Source organism: Hypanus sabinus, chromosome 14 (genome assembly GCF_030144855.1).
Source record: "Hypanus sabinus isolate sHypSab1 chromosome 14, sHypSab1.hap1, whole genome shotgun sequence".
Classification (NCBI taxonomy): Eukaryota; Metazoa; Chordata; class Chondrichthyes; order Myliobatiformes; family Dasyatidae; genus Hypanus; species Hypanus sabinus.
The window spans coordinates 79,369,299-79,391,731 of NC_082719.1; the positions used below are offsets into that span (position 1 = coordinate 79,369,299).

Genomic DNA, 22,433 nt, shown 5'->3' on the forward strand with positions numbered 1-22,433 from the left:
CTTCTGAAATCCTTCTGCTGAAGGAACTCCAAGGCAATTTGGAAGGGTGTTTCTGTATTTGGACCCAGTGATGGTGAAGAACTGGTGATAATTTTTCTCAATCCAGATAGTGAGTAACTTGGAATGGAATATGAAGGTGGTGTTCCCATACATCCTCTAGGTCCTTATCCTTTTTGCTAATCGTGGGCTTGTGAGGCATTGTCAGTCCACTCCTGAGTGCGCAAAGGTCTAACAGTGGACAAGGGTCTGGCAGATGGAGTACAATGTTGGCAAATGCAAGGTTATCCATTTTGAAAGGATAAGTTGAAAGAGCAGATTATTGTTTAAATGGTAAAAAAATTGCTGCGTGCTGCTGTGCAGAGGGACTTGAGAGTGCTTCTGCATGAATCACTAAAGGTTGGTTTGCAGGTGCAGCCTGCTATCAAGAAGGCAAATAGAATGTTGGCCTTTATTGCTGGGGGAATTGAATTTAAGAGCAGGGAGTTTATGCTGTAACTGTACAGGGTACTGGTGAGGCCGTACCTGGAGTACTGCCTGCAGTTCTGGTCTCCTTACTTGCGAGGATATACTGACTTTGGAGGTAGTGCAGAGGAGGTTCATGAGGTTGATTTCAGAGATGAGGGGGTGAGACTGTGAGGAGAGGTTAACCTGCCTGGGACTGTACTTGCTGGAATTCAGTAGAATGAGGGGAGATCTTATAGAAACATAAAATTATGAAAGGGATAGATAAGATAGAGGCAAGAAAGTTGTTTCCACTGGTAGGTGAGACTAGAACTAGAGAACAGTGTCAAGATTTGGGAGAGTAGGTTTACGACTGAAATGAGCAGAAACTGCTTTTCTCAGAGAGTAGTGAATCTGCGAAATTCTCTGCCCAGTGAAGTAGTGGAGGCTACCTCAATAAATATATTTAAGACAAGGTTGGATAGATATTTGCATAGTAGGGAAATTGAGGGTTAAGGGGAAAAGTCAGGTAGGTGGAGATGAGTTCACGGTCAGTTCAGCCATGATCTCATTGAATGGCGGAGCAGGCTTGATGGGTCAGATGGCCTACTCCTGGTCCTGTTTCTTATGTTCTCATAGACAAGTAACAACAATCTTATTTGTAGGAGGTGCACACTGAAGGCACTGCACGTTAGTGGTGGAAGAAACAAGTGACTAGGCTGGCTGATTCAAGCAGGATGAATTGCATTATGGTGTCAAACATCATTAGTATTGTTGGGCCTGCTCTTATTCAGACAAGTGGAGTGTGTTCTATCACATCAGTTATAGATGTGGTGAAGCCTTGGGTGTTGGGAAATGAGTCACTTTCCATGGTATAATCTGAATTGATAGCCTCCTTGCTTATGTGGCTGTACTAGTGGGATTTCTGATCAATGGTGATCATAAGACCGTAAGATATAGGAGCCTAAATGGTCATTCAGCCCTTTGAGTTTTCACCACCATTTCATCATGTCTGATTTATTATCCTGCTCAACCCAATTCTGCCTTTTTCCTGTAAATTTTGACATTCCCACTAATCATGAACCTATCGACTTCCACTTTACTTAAACCCATTGACTTGTCTTCTGCTGCTGTCTGTGGCAATGATTTCCACAGATTTAATACCCTTTGGCTTAAGAAATTCCTTCTCGTTTATATTGTAAATAGACGTCCCTTTATTCTGAGGCTGTACTCTCTGCTCCTAGACTCCCCTACTGTCAGAAATATCCCCTCTCCGTCCACTGTTCAGGCCAGTCAATATTTCATCAATTCTGTCATCCAGCTCATTGTTATGCGGTCTAACATGAAAAGTAGTCACAGCACTGACCTCTGCAGAACATCACTAGACACTGGCAGTCAACTAGCAAAGGCTCACTTAATTCCCACGATTTGCCTCCTGCTAGTCAGTCAATCTTCTCTCCATGCTAGTATCTTTTCTGTAATACCATGGACTCTTGTTCGGCAGCCTCATGTGTGGCACCTTGTCAACGGTCTTCTGAAAATTCAAGTAAACAACATCTACTGATTATCCTTTGCCTATCTTTTCTATTATTTCCTCAAGGAATTTCAACAGGTTTTGCAGGAAAGATTTGCTTTTCAGGAAACCATACAGACTTTGGCCTATTTTATCATGTGGCTACAAGCAGCCCAAAACTCATCCTTAATAATGGCTTTCAATATCTTTCCAACCACTGAAGTCGGGTTAATTTGCCTATAATTTCCTTTCTTTTACCTTCCTCTCTTCTTAAAATGTAGAGTGATATTTGTAATTTTCAGTCTTCTTGAAGCAATCCAGAATTTAGTGATTATTGAAAGATTATTACTAATGCCTCCACAATCTCTTGTGTTACCTCTTTCAGAACCTTGGGGTGTAGTCTATCCAGTCCAGGTGACTTCAGGCCTTACGGCTTCCCAAGCACCTTCTCCTTAGTAATAGCAACTGCACTCACTTCTGCACCCTGATACTCTCAAATCTCTGGCATACTCTTGGTGCCACTGATGCAAAAAACTTCTTAAGTACATCTGCCAATTCTTTGTCCCTCATTACTATCTCTTCTATGTCATTTTACATGCATCCAATATCCACTCTCACCTCCCATTTACTCTTTATAAATCTGAAGAAAATGTTTGCTACAGTTTTTTATGTTATTGGCTAGCTTATCTTCTTATTTCAGATTTTCTTTCCTAGTGGTGGAGGGAGCTGAGATGGCAATGCACTGATGAATTCCTGTGCTTGGGCAGGGACTATTTACCTCTAAAATCTCCAACATTGTCCTTTTCTTAAGCTATGACTCCCAACACCAGAGTGTTTTCTTTGCAATGTTCTTAAACTTAAGTTTGTTCCAACTAGTTAAATATATTTTCACATAATATCTTGAATCATCTAACATTTTGTTTTACATTCAATGCCATGTTTGTTTCTTCCTGTTCTTTTGCATCTTTTTCATGAGAAACACAGCCAACTGTTTCTTTAATTCATTTAGTTGCAAGAAAATAATACAGAATGAAATTGAAATGCAGCAAAAAATTGTTGAGAATTTGTGCCATCATTGTTGCCAGAGTAAGGCTCAGAAGTACAGAGGTTAGCATATTGTCAATCTGGTAGTTGCCATAAAGATTGTTCTGTTATTAGCCCACAATTGATTAGATATATTAATAATCATTCTCAGAACTTGCCATGGTAGATTTGAACCTGAGGAAATGGCAAGGCTGTTAATTAGTTACCTCATATCAGTGCCTCCAGTGGAGAAAAGGGATAAAATGTTAGTGCTCTGAGGACATCTAAAAATAAATCAGGGGATGAAACTTGCAAGAATTCTTCTGACGAATGGAAGGGAGATATGGAACTGAAAGCAAAAATTATGTAGAGATCTAGTGGATTTAAAAGAAAATTGCATGTATTGAAGAAGAGAGTACAGGAAGATTGTTTATATTAAAGGTTGAATACACCTTAACCAAAATGCTTGGGGCCAAAAGTGTTTTGGATTTTAGATTTTTTTTGGGATTTTGGAATACATAATGAAATGGCTTGGGATTGCCAACATTTTTGACTCTGTATTTATGTGCTACCACTAAGCAACCTTTGTTTTACACTTGTTCATCACACATATGTACTTAACACTAAGAATTATGACATACCATTAATACAATGAAAATATAATGTGTGCAGGTTAACAAAAGCTTCACAGGAGCACCAGGAGAATTCCTGTATCAGCTGTTGAACAACAACAAACAGCAAACAGATTTCAGTCTCCGCCTAGGATGTGGTGTTACAGTGCACAGTATTTGGATTTTACCTTCTTAAAGGTTTTATGTAAGGTATAAAAACAACCAACATTGTGGGCTTGTTCTTATATTAGATTTTCATCAGTGATGCTGAAAATTTAATGCTGTTATATAGGGTAAAAAAAATCAGCATCATAAACTTGTTTTGATGCTAATTTTTTATGGTCAGTAGGCACTTCAAAATTTAATGTCATGCCTTTTCTTAAATTTCTGCAACCAGCCTGGTAGGTTTTCACAGTTGCCTTCAATGTTCAGTTCCTTGTGAATGATCTTTGCTTGTTTCATTATCAGCATACTGTTAAGCAGCATATGTTCATTCTGACACTGACAATACATGATCAGGATCTTCACTTTTAACTTTAGGCAGTTTTTATTTTCTATATTTCATTAATTTCTGTTCATTACATATGTGAGGTCACTTCTCAGAACTGTCTGTGCATCTCCTGGGATCCTTCCCAGTGTCTTGTGGAATTTTCCATTTGTGACATCATGACAGCATTAAAAAAAAATCAGATTTCGGAGGTTTTCAGATTTTGGAATTTCAGATAAGGAGCACTCAACCTGTATAAGGCAAAGTGATGTTGTTTATCACTGAAGAGATAAAAGAGGAAATTAATGTTCTTTTCCAAAGTTTTCCAGAACAGAATGCTTAACCATACTTAATTATGAAACAAAAAAGACTGTAATATCATTTAAAAACAGAGGTGCTTAAATATTCAAAAAGAGGTTACATATAAAATACAACACACACAAAACACTGGAGGAACTCAGCTGGCCAGGCAGCATCTATGGAAAAGAGTAAACAGTCAATGTTTTGAGGTGAGACCTTACTTCAGGACTGAGGTGGGGGGGGGGGGGCGGAGATGCCTGAACAAAAAGGTAGGGGAGGGGGAAGAGGCTTGCTGGAAGGTAATAGGTGAAGCCAGGTGAATGGGAGGGTCAAGGGCTGGAGAAGAAATAATTTGATAGGAGAGGAGAGTAGACAATAGGTGAAAGGGAAGGAGGAGTGGACTCGGGGAAGTAATAGGCAGGTGAGAAGAATAGGCAGTCTGAGTGGGGAATAGAGAGGAGGGAATATAAAGTGTGGGGCAAGCAAAAAGAAAGAAATTCAAATGCCTTGATTTTAATCTGAGGCAAGGGGCAAAATGGGGGCTAGAAGACAAATACAGAATCAAGTTTACTATCACTGGCAAATGTGAAATTAGTTGTTTTGTCGCAACAGTAAATGGCAAATACATAATCTTAAAAAACTATAAATTACAATAATAGTACAGTGGATTGCTGTTAATTAGGCCATCAGTTAATTGGACCAGCTGCTTATTTTGGATGACTTTAAATTGCCTGGATTTCCATTGATTACTTGAACAGTATGCCACTTAAGTAGGGCAGGAGAATGTTGCTGAACAATTTCTAACTAGTGTTATAAGCATGCACTTGCTTGACCATTAAACACTACTTTAACAAGTTAGGAACTATGAAGAATTTGAAGGTTTCGACCGTCGTGTTGAATGTTACAATGAAAATGAAGATTTGGAAGATGCATTCATCAATAACATTGCATGAAAGCAGTCCATTATTTACACTAGGTGTCTGCACTGATTTTGTTCATTGTATGTTCTGGATAAATTCCCCAGTTGTTAATTATTAGGAATAGATACACAGCTTTATAGTACTGTAGTACTACTGATAATGTTCTCATTTGTACCCTTTCATTTAAATACTTGTTACTCAGTTTGTCTTTTTTATACCTTTATAATTATTCCCATGAAACTTCAGCTAACCGGAGCAGACACTTAATTGGCCAAAATGTACTGGTCCTGATGTGACTCAGTTAACTGGAATCTACTGTATAGTGTATAAAAAATTAAAATTAAGTAAGGTGCAGGAAGAGATCTTAAAAAATAGTGAGGTGTTGTATACAGGTTCATTGTCCATTCAGAAATCTGATGGAGAGTGGAAGAACTTGTTTCTGAAATGTAGAGTGTGTGCCTTCAAGCTGTTGTACCTTTTCTTAATGGTAGCAGTGAGAAAGGGGCACATCCTGGTGATGGTGGTCCCTAAATGTGTATGTCGTCTTTCTGAGGCATCACATTTTAAGGCATCCTCGATGTCGGGAAGGCTGGTGCCCGTGATGAAGCTGGCTGAGCTTACAACTTTTTGCAGCATCTTCATCCCAGACCACTGCCAGGACGATGGCAAAAGCTCCCTCTGCTGACAAAATGAACCAAACTGATTCTGAACTAGGTCGATGAATGGATTAGGTCAATTTAAACCCTGGGCCTCATTAGATTATTTCACATTAATTTAATTTCACATGTTCTGAGAGAAACCTTTGGTGGTTGGTGAGTGGCAAAGTAAGGGGGAAAATAGGCAACTCTGGGGAATTTAGCAAAAGGGGGTAATGAAAGGAACTAACAGGTAGTTGTGCCATAAGAAGATGAAGGAGGGAAGGTCAGGTCTGGAAAGATCTGGGGATTTCTTGTTGCACAAGAAGGATCCTGTTCTTTTTTGACTATATAGAAAGCATACACGAAGATATTTAAACATCAGCAAGAGGATGGCTTTAAGGTTGTTAATTAAGCCAAAATGGAAGTGGCCCTGGAGTCCAAAATACTGTACTTCATTGCATGTCTCCCCAAATTTCAGGTAGGCTAGGTGCAGGTTGATGTGAAGGTGGTGCTGACGATGTTACTATTATTTTCAGCTCATAAAGAGCCCACTATGTTATGTGGAAAAAAGCTAAGAGAGTTAAAGTGCACTGTGTTGTTCATTGTGTGTATTCCAAGTTCATGCTGGAATGTGTGGTGGCCCAGGAGGTCATTATTATTAACAGAAACGACACATTTCACTGTACGTTTCCATGTAATAGTGATCAATAATTCTGATCCTGAATTAAGTTAACAGCTGCTGTGGCATATTGGTACCGATAGAAGAGCCTTATCCCATTTGGTTTTCTTCAGTATTGTAATTTAACTCTCAGCAAAATATTGGCTTACACTAGTTAGCTTAATTTCCACAATAATATACCTATTTACTAAGAGCTTGTCTAACAAGAAATTGTTCTTTTTATGTCTGGTAGCTGGTCTTATTAAGGTTCATGAAGAAAATGCAAACCAGTAACAGTAGTAATTTCCAAAGTATAACCTTCGTGTTTTCTGATATATCCGAGTTCAAACATGTTTGGGTCTTTGATCAACTTCAATCAGCATTGGTATAGCAGCGGCTAGTTTATTTGAATCTGACAAATAATGACATATCTTCAGAGGCACAGTGTTCTCATGGACCAAATTATTGCAGATTTATTGAAGGCAAGACTTGCAAGTAGAGCTGATTTCATTTCCAGCAGGGTGTCTTTGGTCCCAAGTACATTACAACCTGAAGCATTGCTACAATAATTATGTGAAGAGCTATAAAATATGAAGTTCTGTCAACTTAATACACATGAAGAATATTAAAAACCAAGACAGAAAGCCTCTGCTTGCCGCAGAGAGACTTTTCAGCTAATAGTGAAAAACCTACTACATCTTGAATGAATGACCACTGCAGCAGAGTAGTAGAATGTGTTCTAATTAGTAACCTGTCAGGATAGATTTTCCAGATTTTGTGACTAGAGATTATTGGAACAACTGAGTGGCAAAATCAGTAAGATCTCATGTCCAAACGGTGCTTATTCAGCTTACTGACTAATAGTCCAGTGGATAGCAAATTAGGCTAGCTGCATGTAGTGTCTGTCTACCTCTTGGTCTGTTTTTCACCAGCAGTATTTACTGTAGATGGTTCAGGACAAAGATCAGCCTTTTGAAAACATTAAAGCCAAATGTTGTTCATAGTAGCTATAAAGCATAGTAACTCCTTTGTATTTTGTATAGCAACCATCTGCTACTTCATAAAATGCAATTTTGATATAGCAATTAAATCTTCATTTGCTGATTTCACCTTGTACTTAAGGATATGACACTCATCACCAATGATTTATCCTGATATTCTTTATCCTTTGTACTTAGCTCTTTTTCAACCTGAAACTACTATAATAATTATGTGAAGAAATACAAAGGCTTAACATAAAGTTCTGTCAACTTAATACACATGAGTAATATTACGATGACTCCCTGCTGATCCTGAAATCAGCTCTGCTTCCAAGACTTGCTTTCAATACATTTGGAGTAATTTAGTTCATGAGAACATTACGCCTCTGAAGATCATTTGGCAAATTCACGTGAACCTGGTGTCAGCTGTGCATAAAGCTAATTGATGTTGATCAAAGACCCAAACATATTTTAATTGGAATATTGTAGTAAATACTAAGCTTACACCTTCGAAATTTTTGCAGTATGTTACAGTAAATATTGCTTTGCATTTTCATTACCAGCTTTAATAATTACAGGAACCTGATGTAAACATGAATAGTTGGCTATAATAGCTAAATTAATTCAGAGAGTACCAGGAAAGTTCGAAGTAAACATATCATCAAAGTACATATACGTCACCGTATATAACCCTGAGATTCATTTTCCTGCAGGCATGCTCAATAAATCCGTGCAAGAATATTAACATTGTAGAATCAATGTAAGACCACATCAACTGGATGATTATGCTGATAGGGTTAGAGGAAGAGAGGTAAGTGGAAGGTGCTGTGTAGCATTACCATTAGCTTAGATCAGTTATGTTTAATAGTTTTGCTTCTGTACTGTACTCTATTTCATATAGTCTCATGTAAAATGAATTAGAGAACTGCCTTCTCCTCCAGTAGGGACTCTGAAGCTTCTAATAGTCTAATTCAAAATGGATCAAAATCAGGTTTATTATCACCGGCATGTAACGTGAAATTTGTAAACTTAGCAGCAACATTTCAATGCAATACATAATCTAGCAGAGAGAAAAAAAATAAACAAAATAAAACAGAATAATAATAAATAAACAAGTAAATCAATTGTGTATATTGAATAGATTTTTTAAAAATGTGCAAAAACAGAAATACTGTATATTTTTAAAAAAGTGAGGTAGACTGAGGATAATTTACTATGGCTATACAACACATATTTCTAAAACAGTGTGAGTGGCATTATTTATATATAGGCATCCGTCTTGAGAGACCATGGATTTGCGCCTTGGAAAGTTTCCAGGGCGCAGCCCTGGGCAGGGTTGTATGGGAGACTGGCAATTGCCCATGCTGCAAGTCTCCCCTCTATCCGCCACCGATGATATCCAGGGGAAGGGCAAGGGCTGATACAGCTTGGCACCAGTGTCGTCGCAAAGCAGTGTGTGGTTAAGTGCCTTGCTCAAGGACACAACACACTGCCTTGGCTGAGGCTCAAACTAGCGACCTTCCGATCACTAGACCTTAACCACTTGGCCACGTGCCAATAAGTGGCATTTGTAGCTTATTAATCAATGAAGCAAGGGTGACCATCTCTGGATTTACAGAAAAGGATTCCATCATGCAGGATGTTGGGAATCAGACATTAATTCAACAATGTAACTTATGTTATATTATCAGAATCCCTTACCTTTGAATTATGTCAAAAGTAGATAGACCTTGTCGAAGCTCTTCACTAAACATTCTAACCACAAATTCTGGAGACTTCTTAAGAAGTTAATGGGCAATAGTCCAATAGCTGCAGTCAGCCCTTTCATATCTGCTCATGCAATAGCCTCCAGGCATTTGGCCAACCCAAAGCTCAGTGGAGAAGTCCCATGAATGTCACAACTCAAACTAATGATTGCTAATTCTCTTGCAGCATCCTTGCTTGTCTCTCCTTTTACAGTTTTGGAGGCTGATAAGGCTAGCAGCCTAACCAAATAAGGAAAGGCAGCTGGTAGAAGTGGAAGACTGCCAATCTATTGGTATAAATTGAACACAAATGTTTATTGATGGTTTGCAAAATGCATAGTCCAAATGTCCATGAAATCATGGTCTTCACTATAATAATCATCATTAAAAGTCTCCCTGCATTCTGTACACAGTTTCCCTTTCTTTGTACAGACCAGAAGTAAATCACTTCCAAAATAAATTGCTTCATACTTTTCCAGATTTAAAACCATCTGCCATTCTTCAGCCTATCTCAGCAACCCCATTGTAAAATAGAAAATACATATCATTATTTTGATAAGAATATCATGCATATACATACTTAGTCATCCCATCCAATGTTATGTTCACTTGAGCAAAGAAACTTCAGAAAACCCGCTGTGGTGGTATGGATTCTTTTGTATTCTATCTTTCTTTTGTTGCATTTGATGTGACCAGTTACCAAAATAAAGCCTTGATCAGATGGATAAATGTCCAGATACAAAATTGTTTTCTGCCTGCTCACGTTCTTCCGTTTTAAAAAGATGCTATGTACATACTGAGGTCCTTTGAAAACTAAGCTTTTTATTTAGGAAACATTAGTCTCCTGTTTAGAGGCCACATGAACATCTTTTTGCAATGGGAAGTAATAAGATTTTGACTGTCAAAACAACAGAAAGCATTATTTTAATGCAGCAAAATGTCTTCTTGGGTTTCCAATTGTGTAATTTAAAATCACAGATCTTGAAATATTGTTCCCTGTCAACCTTTCTTTCATTCATCAACTATTGTCATAAGCTGCCAGCCATCATAAATCATCAACCGTCCAACTACTAGTAAGCTAGTGATGAACTGGCAAGTTTGCAAAGTTACCAGTACAGAGAGTACCAAAGAGCTCTGTCAGTCTGGCAACTTTTCAATCTGAATAGCAGATATGTTTTAGCAATTACAGCAGTAACTTCACATTAGGGAATCAGAAAATTATCTGAATTATAAGACTGGAAGACTTCAGAGCTGCCCCCTCGAGTCTGCTCTGCAATATCTGGAACTAATTTCTCATTGTGAAAGTGTGTTCACAAAGGAAAATTCTGAGAATGTTTTTGCACATGCTGGATGTAGCAGTCTTGCTCTTCAGTCTCGGCTCATGAATTCTATTAGGAACCCATTGTAAATACAAAACTACCTACGATGAGCATATGAAGCTAACTACTGGCATGCTTAAGTAATGCAGACATATCTGAAAGATTGACAACAGGCCTTGCAAACAGCACTGATCATCTTTTGCAAATATATGGTCATATACTGCATTTTGCATAACTCTGCCATGATTGCAGACAAACCTGTCCCACACTTGGATATCAGAAATACAGAAGAAAGTCTAGTGCTGAGAGGAGAAGATGCTGTTATCAGAGCTCTTAGAGATGAATTCATCCAAGAAAATAAGCTTGATGTTAGTTAAGAGCAATAACCACCACTGGTATTCACGTCTTATTTTCAGATTTGGAATAGGGCTGTAATGAGTTGTAATGACTGTAATGGAATAGAAACTGAGCACTGATGAGCCTGTTTCAGTGAATAAGTGCTGCTTGATAGCACCATTGATTACACGTGCTACCACTTTGCTGATTGCTGGCAGTTGCTGGATTGTAATTAGTCAGTTGTATTTTCTTTGCTTTTTAATGGTCATGCCATGCCTTCACAGAATTCCGCATTGTTGGATAAATGCCAGTCATCTTTGGATGCAACTGGTTCTGCAGTACTCCAGTACAGCAGGATGTTTTCTGCTGGATTCAGGCATCAGGTACTTTGAACTGAATTGGCCAAAGAGAAACACATGTATGCAGGGGGATTCTAGAGGAGATCAAGTGACTGAATATGCGTGCAAATATTTTAGCCTTATTTTTTGCAGTCGTGCTGGACTCTGCAATTATTGTGGCTGTGAATATTCATGGGGCCTGCTTCTCCTGTAAGTTGTTTAATTGTCCATCTGTCAGTCATGACAGGAAGTGATAGGAATGCTCCTTTTACTGTTTAGCATGTTGAGTCATGTCTTGTAGATTCATCAAGCTCATATCTCATTTTCAAGTATTCCTAGAGTCATAGACAATCTGTTCATTGATACACCTCATTGAGTCAGGCTTGATCGTCTGTCTTGATGGTGAGAGAGGAATGAGGGATATGACAAGTGGTGAGGTGACAGATAGCAGTGGTGTGCAGCTCTGCTAATGATGGCTCTTAGCACTTTATGGATTTCCAAGTTCAGTTAGTAGATCTGTTTATAGATCCTTCTTAGCATATTAGTAAGACTAGCAAACAGTATTTGTTGAAATCTGGGCTTCACCTTTTACTGCTTAATTACCCATGAGATTGCTTGTACCTTCAGAGCAAAAAACAATCTTGCACTTTTAATTATGAATAAAATGGAGATTGAACCAAATTCTCTGTGATTGACTGTTAAATCATGACATTTTGTAGTTATGCCTTTGGAGAGTTTAAATTGTTACCACATTTAATGAATATATATATAAAACAATATCTTAAAGGAAAGCAGTTTTTCTCTGTTACCATTTCCTTGCATTGTTTTAGCCTTTGCTCTAAATTACGAGGGGTGATTGATAAGTTTGTGGCCTAAGGTAGGAGTCAATTTTAGAAAACCTCGCACATTTATTTTTCAACATAGTCTCCTCCTACAGTTACACACTTAGTCCAGCGGTCGTGGAGCATACAGATCTTGGACCTCCAGAAAGTGTCCACAGCAGGGATGATTGATAAGTTTGTGGCCTAATGTAGAAGGAGATGAGTTATACAGCTCTCATTACATACACATGCAGGTCAACTCTTTGAGTGATTATGCAGAAAGTATGAAGTTAATAACTCATCAGTTAATAACTCATCCAGGGTGACTGATAAGTTCATGGCCTAAGGTAGAAGGAGATGAGTTATTAACTATCACTATCTTTTGCTTTGTGCATCAGTTTGACAATTCCTACTGATTTCTCAACTAATCCATTGGACTGAGGGGAAAATGGACTAGATGTTGTATGAACAAAGCCCCATTCATGAGCAAAATGTTTCATGCATTCACTATTGAATTGTGGACCATTGTGAAAACTTCATCAGGTACACCATGCTTTGAAAAAACTGATTTCATGCATGTAATTACATTTTCTTCAGTCGTTCTGCCCAGACAACACACTTCAGGATACAATGAGTAGTAATCTGTTATTAATAGATAGTCTTTGTTTTTAGTTATAAAAAGATCAACGCCTACCTTCTGATAAGGTCTATGAGGATCCGGATGTGGATGCAGTGGCTCCGTAGGGTTGCTAGGTTGGTATTTAAGGTACATTTGACAAGAAGGTACCAATTCTGCAATCTATTGATTCATCCTGGGTCAAAACCTCACTTCCCGTGCCCTTCTCTTACATTTTTCAATGCCTAAGTGGCCTTCATGAATTTTATCAAGCATTTCTTTACGAAGACTTTTAGGTATATCAATTCTACTACCTTTGTACAATATCCCATCCACATCAGACAGTTCTGATCTGTGGTTCCAATAATCTTGTACTACTGAGGTATTGTCATGCTTATTATCTGGCCATCCATCCATCACCACTTGTATTACCTGATTGAGGATTTTGTCCTTCTCTGTCTTAAGACGCAGCAGTTTCAACTTTTTGGGAGCAACAGGTACAGTCTGTATGATCATATCAACAGATGTCTGAATATTAACAGTGTCTGTGACTATCTTTTGTTGTTGGATCCACAGCTCTGGAAAGTGTGTCAGCCGTGTACATGAATTTTCCAGGTGTGTATGACACATTTAACACATCTTTGCAATTTGATCATCATTCGCTGAATTCGCAAAGGACAGTTGCTTAAAGTCTTATTAAACAATGCAATCAACAGCTTATGATCCATTTCAACATCTATAGATTGCCCTGACACAAACTGATGAAATCTCTCACAAGCAAACATAATGCTGAGCAATTCTTTTTCAATTTGGGCATACTTTGTTTCTGGATCAGATAATAATTGAGTTGTATATGCCACTAGTAGCCAACCATTCCTGGCCATGTTTTTAGAGTAATACTTCCCCTAAGCCCACTTGAGATGCATCACATGAGATTTTGATGGGTCTCTCAACATCATAAAATTTCAACACAGGTTTTTTTATGAGTACTTCCTTGAGATTTTGGCATGCCTTTTCCTGTTCATGTTTCCAATTCCATTCATTTCTCTTTTCCCTTAGTTGCCTCAATGGAGCAAGCTGTTCCGAGAGAGTGAGTATAACTTTTCCCATATAGTTAACCTTTCCCATAGACCTCTGAACATACTTTTTACTTTGCGGTCTTAGCACGTTCTCAATAGCAGAAACCTTCAATGGTTCAGGATGCACATCCTCTTTGCTGATGATATCACCCACAAAGGTACGTTCAGTCACTCCTAGCTGACATTTTTCTTTATTTAATTTAAGTTCAGCCTTGTGTGTTGCCTCAATGACTTTTTAAGCCTGGTGCCATGCTCTTGTTTAGTCAATCCCCAAATAATAATGTCATCCATGGATGTATCTACGCCCTCAATGTGCTCATATAATATGTGAATGGTTTTATGGTACACTGCAGGAACTGATGCAATTCCAAACGGAAGCCGAAAGAAACAGTATCTGGCAAAAGGAGTGTTAAAGATGAAAAGGAGTGTTCAATTTTGAACTTGGTTCATCTGGTTTAAATTGCCAGAATTCAGAGAATGCATCTAATTTACTAAAATACTTTACATTAGCAAACTGTGACATAATTTCTTCATGAGTGGGTAATATGAAATGCTCTCTTTTAATGGCCCAATTCAAGTCTCTTGGATCTAAACAAATCCTCAGTTTTCCATTTTTCTTAGCAACAATGAAAGCGAATTGACCCATTCAGTTGGTTCATCAATTTTTTTAATGACTCCTAGCCTTTCCATTCTATCTAGCTTTGTTTTCAGTTGTTGATGTAATGCAAAACGTACTTTCCTGCATGGCGTGGGAAGTCGAGTCTGTCGGGAGCCTGGGCACTTGTGGAAACTCTGTGGTGGTTTCTTTTGAACTTGTAGTCCTTTAACATCTTTGGATTATTTTTACTGTGCCCATGATCTGTTTTTTTTTATCAATTATGCTATTGTTTGCACTGTTGTAACCATGTGGTTTTGTGCAGGTCTTGTAGCTTTAGTTTTTGGTCTTGTTTGTCTGGTGGATTTGGAGCTCCATTCCGGGGAACGCGCTAAGACGGTAGCATGATAATAATACGCAGCAGCCTCTCCGGACTCTGGATTGGGGATTGCCAAACGTTATGTGGATTTTCTGGTGTAGTCTATTTTGTCATATGCTTTTGTGATATCATTCTGGAGGAACGATGTCTCATTTTTTAACTGCATTGCATTTGTGGTTTCTAAATGACAATAAACTGAATCTGAATCTGGATACATTGCACTGTATTGTCAATTTTAATCAAGTGCTCTCCCGGAAGTCAATCAAGCCCTTTAAAAAAGTCTTCATATTCTTTCATCAGGACTCTGTATTCTGACTCCGTGTCGCTATCCAGGACTAAAATTCTTTTCACCAAATTAAGTATTTCATAGGCAGATAAACCCAGAATTGACTGTACATTTTTTGTCACGACCACAAATGTCCCGACCACAATATTTTTGTGTGATACCTTTGCCACGCATGTTCCTTTAACTGGAATGTCTGCACCTGAATGCACAATCACTTTTATATTTGTCTGATGTAACTTGGGTGTTGGCTTTAAAGCATTAGATTCTGCAAGAACATTTACTTGTGCTCCAGTATCAAGTGTAAACAGAATATTGTTTTGATTCACTTTCAACAGAATAGTCCAGTCATTCTTACTTTGTTTATTTTCACAAATCACATCTATATAAAATTCATCACATTCATCTTCAAGCATAGCATTTACTTGTTTCATTTTATTTTCCTTCTTTCTACTTTTACAACAGCGTGAAAGATGATTAATCTTACTGCAGCCATTGCAAATTTTGCGATATGCGGGACATTGATTTGGACAATGTTCCCATGCACAGCAATCACATGATTTTTTTCTTTCCAATGCCATCTTGCTCTCTGTCAGTTTTGTCAATGTATTATTATATTTCTTGGTATATTCACACTTTTTCACAGCATTGACATTGCAGTTTTTGACAAAAAAACTCTTCAGCCTGCAACGTCATGGTCTCAGAAGCTTTGCAAAGTGCCAAAGCATTTACAAAATTTAAACTTTGCTCTCAAAACAGCCTTTCTGTCAGAGCATTATCTTGAATGCCACAAACTTGTCTATCTTTAATGAGAATGTCCATGAACAATCCAAGCTCGCATGTTCTACTAAGCTTTCTTAACTCAGTAACATACTGATCAATTGTTTCAGTTTCTGCGCACATGTGAAGAATTTATATCACTCATACATTAAATTACGCTTAGGTATACAAAATACTTCAAATCTGTCCATTATTGACTTCAAATTGAAATTATCTCCATCTTAAAAGACAAAATTATTATATACCCCTACTGCTTTATTCCCGATTACATGGAGCAGAAGTGCAGCTTTGGTTGTTTTCTGATTTGTCTTCATAATCGAATGCCGATAAGTATAGTTCAAACTGTTGTTTGAATATCCTCGAATTCTTAGCTACATTGCTAGTCAGCTGAAGTTTTGATGGGTTGTAAGCCTTCTATTTTACTGTTTACAGTTCAAAGCTTTTTTAGGTATGTGAAGAGAAAGAAGATAGTTAAGAACAATGTTGGGCCCTTGAAGAATGAATTGGGTGAAATTATTATGGGAGACAGAGAAATGGCAGAAGAATTTAATAAGTACTTAAGATCTGTCTTCACCAGGGAAGACACAAGCAAACTCCCAGATATATGGATGGGCCAAGGACATAGGGTAACAGAGGAAATGAAACAGATTGACATTAGGAAGGAAACGGTGATGAGTTGACTGATGGGACTGAAGGCTGACAAATCCCTAGGTCCAGAAGGTCTGCATCCTAGGGTACTAAAGGAGGTGGCTCTGGACATTGTGGATGCATTGGTAATCATTTTCCAATGTTCCTTAGATTTAGGAACAGTTTCTGAAGACTGGAGAATGGCTAATGTTATCCCACTTTTTAAGAAAGGAGGGAGGGAGAAAACCGAGAAGTATCATCCTGTCAGCCTAACATCAGTAGTGGGGAAGATGCTAGATTCCATTATTAAAGATGAAATAGTGGCATATCTAGATAGCAGTGATAGGATTGGGCCGAGCCAGCATGGATTTACCAAGGGCAAATCATGCTTGACGAATCTATTGGAGTTTTTTGAGGATGTAACCAGGAAATTAGACAAGGGAGATCCAGTGGATGTAGTGTACCTCGATTTTCAGAAGGCATTTGATAAGGTCCCACATAGGAGATTAGTGGGTAAAATCAAAGCTCATGGCATTGGGGGGAAGATATTGACATGGATAGAAAACTGGTTGGCAGATAGAAAGCAAAGGGTAATGGTGAATGAGTGTTTCTCAGAATGGCAGGTGGTGACTAGTTGGGTGCCACAGGGCTCGGTATTGCGACCACAGCTGTTTACGATTTACATCAATGATTTAGATGAAGGCATTGAGAATAACAGCAGCAAGTTTGCTGATGATACTAAGCTGGGTGGCAGTGTGACATGTGATGAGGATGTTAGGAGAATTCAGGGTGACTTGGATAGGCTGAGTAAGTGGGCAGATACTTGGCAGATGACGTTTAATTTGAATAAGTGTGAGGTTATCCACTTAGGGAGTAAGAACAGGAAGGCAGATTATTATCTGAATGGTGTAGAGTTAGGTAAGGGAGAAATACAAAGATATCTAGGAGTACTTGTACATCAGTCACTGAAGGTGAATGAGCAAGTGCAGCAGGCTGTGAAGAAGGCTAATGGAATGTTGGCCTTTATTACAAAGGGAATTGAGTACAAGAGCAAGGAAATCCTTTTGCATTTGTACAGGGCCCTGGTGAGACCACACCTGGAGTATTGTGTACAGTTTTGGTCTCCAGGGTTACGGAAGGACATCCTGGCTGTAGAGGAAGAGCAGCATAGGTTCACGAGGTTAATTCCTGGGATGTCCGGACTGTCTTATGCTGAGAGGTTAGAGAGATTGGGCTTGTACACGCTGGAATTAAGGAGATTGAGAGGGGATCTGATTGCAACATATAAGATTATTAAGGGATTGGACAAGAGAGAGGCAGGAAATATGTTCCAGATGCTGGGAGAGTCCAGTACCAGAGGGCATGGTTTAAGAATAAGGGGTAGGTGATTTAGGACAGAGTTAAGGAAAATCTTCTTCTTCCAGAGAGCTGTGGGGGTTTGGAATGCACTGCCTCGGAAGGCAGTGGAGGCCAATTCTCTGGATGCTTTCAAGAAGGAGCTAGATAGGTATCTTATGGATAGGGGAATCAAGGGATATGGGGACAAGGCAGGAACCGGGTATTGATAGTAGATGATCAGCCATGATCTCAGAATGGCGGTGCAGGCTCGAAGGGCTGAATGGTCTACTTCTGCACCTATTGTCTATTGTCTAATCTTTTTTTTCCTTTTCTTTTGATTATCTTTGATTCTCGATTCTCCCGTATTATTCTTCCAGAACCACTTCCTACACTATGTTATGTTACTTCTGTTTAAATGTACCATGGCTTAGCAGTGAAGAATCGTATTCTGGAAGAATTAGAGAACTTTTATTTACAGTAATAAACTAACATGTCTTAGCCCAGCCATGTGCTGGAACATTCTGGCAATCCTGCACATGCTCAGTGCTCTGTTCAATCATGTACTGGCACATCACTGCACATGGTATCACCACAGATGTGATCAATATAATGGTGGTGGAAGTGAGAATAGTGATCCTAGCAGTGATGCAAATATTTGGCTTGAACCTGACTCCATGTGGGAGCTGCTGCCAGTGGTAGTATGCTCTGTGTTATACTGTTGGTAACTCTAATGATGGGATCTGCAAAGGTCAGTGCAGTACTGTGACTTAAGGCTATTTTTTCACTATTGTTGTGTCAAAAATGATAAAATGGGCATTACAGTCAGGAGTTACTAATTGTACTATCCTTTTAGAAGTAAAATCATTATTGATAGTTAATTATTATTAAATCTTCTCTTCAGACAAAAATTAAATATCTACAGCTTTTCATTCCCTTGAAACAAAATAGACACTGCAGATTATTTTTTGAAAGAGTATGTTTTATTTCTCTGTGATGTTTTTCCTTCATTCCACATGTGGAGTTAATTTATATCTTTTCCTGCATTATTTGTAGTTTGTTGTTTAAATTCATAATTTGCGGCCTGTAAGTCTCAGTGAAGATTCTTCAACCTGATTGATTGAAGGCCTCCCTGCATTTTAAACCTCACAGCCTCTTCAGATGCTCTGTAGAAGGCACCCCAGTGGATCAGACAAATGATTATTAGAAATATCTGCTAATATGTTTATTGAAGAGATCTGGGTGACTGTAAGTGAGGTGAATGCAGATATTGTGAATTCTGCTGTTCTTTAGAAAAAAATTGACAATGCTGGAATGGTAATGGCTTATTAACATCTGAATGGGCAAAAATAACTATGTTCTTACAGGTATTGATGGAACTGTTGTGAATTGCTAACATCTATGTGATCATACATAAGTATAATATTTAAAATATAATTTTAATTTCATATTCTAACTGTAATGAATATGTCTAATTGGGACTTATCCTTTATAAGTATGGACTTAAAATTAATCTTTTGTTAATAACATAATATTCCTGTTACAATTGAGACTGAGAGAGGAAAATCTCCAACTTAATGCTTAAGTCAAAATGTCAAAAAATGACTTCAGTCTTACTCATTACTTAACCATGAAATGATAATTCATAAATCTGGTTGTGAAATAAATGATCAAATAGAAGCAGTGCAGGGGTTGCAAGGGAATTTAGTGAAATAGAACTGGGTGTTGTATGAATGTACAGTAATATCTTTCAAAGATGTCAGAAAGAAGCAGCTAGCCAAGAAATGCGGTAGAAACAAGGATAAGTCCGTGGGGTACTTGGCCTTACTGTGCTGTGATAGGATGGAAAGCCACCGCAGAATGAAGATCATACGGACCTCACAATAATGCCTTGTGCAAATAATCCAATGCAATCTTTGTAAATCCCACCAGAAACTATTTAACTAGCGTATCAGGTAGAAAAAGATAAGGTTCTTAAAATCTCAGGACTTATATCAGTAGATGAATATAGAAACAAGAATGTGGTGCACCAGCTGGATTTACTTTGATGTCAAGCTAGCAGAAAGGAAGGTTTAGAAATACATTCTTCCTTAATTGCAATGCCAGAACTGGCTCAAAAGAAATACACATGTGTAAACTCTATCAGCACTGCACATTCCCAATATCTGATTAAATTAGACTTTAAAAAACTCTTCAGAAATCAATCACTGTTTTACACAATAAAGTTAACCGAGGCAGTTGAATTTAATGCACAGTGCTCCCAGACAGGGTTGTACATTATGTTTTACACATCTGTCTCCCATTCTAAAATAAATATAATTTAATCAATTACATCAGACAGTACCACTTAAACTATTTGAGAGAGCAGGCCAAGGATATAAATTTCTATAAATAGTTAAAATAAAATTTCATATATGTCCTTATAAGCACTTATTGTACAGTGTAGTCTGAGTGTTTGCTGATTCACCTGGGAGATGCTATTACAACTCAGGGGATCAGAGTTCGGAGAATGTTGCAGAATGTTGCCATTCTGTAAGGAGTCTCTGTATATCCTCCCGTGCAATGCGCGGGTTTTCCCTGGGTGTTCTGGTTCCCTCCCACGTTCCAACTATCTATAAATAAGTAAATAAATTACAAACTGCACAAGACAGTTTCAATGCTATAGGGCTACATCAAACTACAGAGGAAATACATCCTCAGATGTTTAGCATGACCTTTATTTCTGCATCTGTGAAATAAACTGTAATGTAGAAGTCACACATGCACTGGAGGCACAGAGCATGAAACATAGAACATTACAGTACAGCACAGGCCCTTCAGCCCACAATAAAGTGCCTGTTATGTCTTATAGCCCCAAAACATAAAATTAATTGAAAGATAAACGTAGGAACTAGTGATAACTCAGTTTTAATTTAGTGAGGTGTGCACTTATGATGTGGTGGCATTATGACATATGCCATTCATGTACTTCTTACATTTAACGCATAATGAATAATATATACACACCTACTATTTAGACATCTACAGCACAATAAATTTTAAAGTCTCCCATTTAGGTCTCAAGATTAAATTGTTGTGGAGGATTTGTTACTCTTGAGGGATAATGTTTTTTCTGACAAAGGTTGGGGGGAGGTCACTCTACTTGGCTGGTGATACATGTCTGTGCCTGTGAAAGAATCTCTGGTTCTGGGGCCTCTTCCATGGTGGTTGTAGGGGTTGACTCTGGGGCTGCAGGAAGTGGTTCTGCCAGTTCGGGATGCCTTTCTTCTCTAAGAATTAACTCTACTCTCCTCAGTTGATCGACGTGTCATCTCCGGATGATATCAGACCAAAGCTCCACTGTGTAGGAGAGTGGTCCAGTTCTGTACTAAATGTTTCCAAGTACCATTTCTGGTCATCTCTGTGGTCCCTCACCAGGACTGCTTGTACAGGAGTGAAACGTCAAACCTCCTTGTTTGAGGAGCCCTCAGTTTGTCTCAGCTGTTTGTCCTGGGTGCTCCTCCTGAGATTGGGTCTGAGGAGATCCAAGCATGAGTGCAAAGGTTGACCCAGGAGCAGTTTAGTTGGTGAGTCGTCGGCTGTGCATTGCGCTGCACTGGGATGTGCAAGGAGAAAATTGCCGAACTTTTGATTCAGTGTTAGTGTACTGTATTCTACTGACACTGCTTGCAGTTTTAGATACTGGATAAACCTTTCAGCCAAGCCATTTGTAGCTGGATGGTACAGTGCAGATGTAATATGTCTTATTTCATTCATTTTCAGGAATACCTGAAACTGTTCCACAACAAACTGTGGTCTATTTTCACTGATTAAGTGTTTGGGAACACTAGTCCTTGAGAACAGGCCATTGGGAACTCTTCTGGGCACTTTGTAGCTGCATCCACTACTACCAAGAAATTTGTGGCCATGAGTGGTCTGGCAAAATCCCCACAAATTCTCTGCCAGGGCAATGCAGGCTGTTCCCAAGATGGAGAGGTGCTGCTCTTGGTATCTTTTGGACATGATGGCAATTTGAACGGTGCATGGTAAACTGATCTATCCCGGGCCACCAGATAAAACTTAGTCAATGCTTTCTTTTTGACCATGTCTAAATGACCAGCATGTATTTCCTACAGCACTTTAACTCTCAACTTGCAGGTACAACAGCTCCTAATCCCCAAATAAGAAAATACCCATGAAGGGGAAGTTCATTCCTGCATTGGTAAAAATGGGGGAACTGGAAGTTACTGTTCATTCTATCCATTTTGCTTGGCCATGTAGACCTGAGACAGTGTGGGTTCTTTTCTGGTTTCCCTTTTGGTCATCTTTGTCATAATAGGAAGAATTTCTATTTGTATTAGGGAGAATATGTCAAGAGGAGTGTCCTTTTTTGGTAAATATTTCAGGTATTGTCTTTTCCAAGGGTAAAAATGGAACCATCCATCAGCATTTTCATAATTAGTTGTTCACTTGAATTCAATCTTCTAATCGTGTCCTCCCAGGAAAAAGAGACCATTTCTGCATTCATGCTGCTGCTGTTAGTGGCACACCCTTCTCTGGATTGAAAGTGGTTGATGATCAGAAATGAGGGTAGATATTCTCCCACAAAAGTACTGAATGAAACGTGTCA

The 22,433-nt window shown here is 38.6% G+C and overlaps 1 protein-coding gene across 4 annotated transcripts in view; it reads left to right on the plus strand.

Moving 5' to 3' along the window:
- The window catches only part of LOC132404908 (GTP-binding protein Rit2-like), a 328,089-nt gene that overhangs the window by 36,415 nt on the left and 269,241 nt on the right, over positions 1–22,433 (plus strand). The gene's annotated exons all lie outside the window — the stretch shown is intronic.